Below are 2,158 nucleotides of genomic sequence, written 5' to 3' on the forward strand. Positions count from 1 at the left end.
AAAAGAGCCCCCCTTGGGTGCCCACCTCTGAATGGCATGCCCGCTGCAGGCAGTTGTGGCAGAATTACAAACACAGTCATTTGCGGTACAATTTGATGAACCTTGGCCAGGCTTTTAACTCAGCACGCCAAGGCCTCCACTGGAGTCAGTGGAGTCAAATTAGGGGCTAATGAGCAAGCTATTTACTCCTACTCCTTAAGTAGGAGCGGTGGCGGCGCAGTGGTGAGAATGCGGTACTGCAGGCCGACTCTGCCCACACACCAGCAGTTCGATCCTGACCAGCTCCAGGTTGACTCAGCTGTCTATCCTTCCGAGGTCGGTCAAATGAGGACCCAGATTGTTGGGGGCGATAGGCTGACTCTGTAAACCGCTGAGAGGGGGCTGTGAAGCGGTATATAAGTGCTGTTGCTATGATAGCAACCTTCCAATATTTTAGGGTCTGTCACAGAAAGAGGGTGTGTGTGTGTGTGTGTGTGTGTGTGTCAACCTGTTCTCCATAGCATCTGAGGACAAGACGTAATGGGTGGAAGTTCAAAGATGGGGGTTATAGGAATGAACTTTCTCTGCTCCAGCAGAAGTCCTGGAGAATCTCAGCCCACCCAGGACAGAATGACAGAATAACAAAATGACCGAATGACAGAGTGACAGAATAACAGAATGACAGAATAACAAAATAACAGAGTGACAGAATGACAGAGTGACAGAATAACAAAATGACCAAATGACAGAGTGACAGAATAACAGAATGACAGAATAACAAAATAACAGAGTGACAGAATGAGAGTGACAGAATAACAGAATGACAGAATAACAAAATAACAGAGTGACAGAATGACAGAGTGACAGAATAACAGAATGACAGAATAACAGTGACAGAATAACAGAATGACATAATAACAGAGTGACAGAATAACAGAATGACAGAATAACAAAATAACAAAGTGACAGAATACAGAGTGACAGAATAACAGAATGACAGAATAACAAAATGACCGAATGACAGAGTGACAGAATAACAGAATGACAGAATAACAAAATAACAGTGACAGAATACAGAGTGACAGAATAACAGAATGACAGAATAACAAAATGACCGAATGACAGAGTGACAGAATGACAGAATAACAAAATGACCGAATGACAGTGACAGAATAACAGAATGACAGAATAACAAAATAACAGAGTGACAGAATGAGAGTGACAGAATAACAGAATGACAGAATAACAAAATAACAGAGTGACAGAATGACAGAGTGACAGAATAACAGAATGACAGAATAACAGTGACAGAATAACAGAATGACAGAATACAGAGTGACAGAATAACAGAATGACAGAATAACAAAATGACCGAATGACAGAGTGACAGAATAACAGAATGGCAGAGTAACAGAACGTCAGAATAATAAACAGAATAACAATAAAAATGATATTCAGAGAAGGTGCGCCCTGCAGCGCCAGGAAGCCAGGAGGGATTTCATCCCGTCTCTGCCTCAATTTTACGACGGGACATCCAGAGGAAGCCCAGATTCCCATGGAGAACAGTTTCTCATCTCATGGCTGCAGAGGCGATAAGGAATGGGAAAGCAACAGGCCTTGGTTTGTTTATTTATTTATTTATTTTTAAAGAAGAGTTTGGAGAAGCATTTGTCTGAAATGGTCTTGGGTTTCCTGCTTGAGCGGGGGGTTGGACTAGAAGACCTCCAAGGTCCCTCCCAACTCTTCTGTTGTTAGTTATCCTGTTACCCTGCCCCCTTCTGGTGGTTCAGATCCATTGCAAGCCCAGGTCAGGCCTTGGGCACTGACCATTTAAGCTTTGAAGCCCGAGCGGCCACTCAAAATGACCCGCGGCCAGCCCCTCTCTGCCCCCAGGCTCTTTATATAAATAAAATTATTATTATTATTATTATTATTATTATTATTATTATTATTATTATTATTATTATTATTATTATTATTATTATTATTATTAGAAACCCAGCAGTGCCCTCTGTCCCCAGGCGGTCAGGGCTGCCCTGAAGTTTTCTTTAAATCAGGAAAAGGCGTTTTTACGTTCCTTCTCGGCATCCCCCACACAGCCCAGGCGTCCACCAGGTCATTTGCTTGGAATGGAGTCGGGCAACAACCAGTCACCGCTTGAAAAATGGGGCTTTGGAAA

The sequence above is a fragment of the Vipera ursinii genome (assembly GCF_947247035.1).
Source record: "Vipera ursinii genome assembly, chromosome: 7".
NCBI lineage: Eukaryota > Metazoa > Chordata > Lepidosauria > Squamata > Viperidae > Vipera > Vipera ursinii.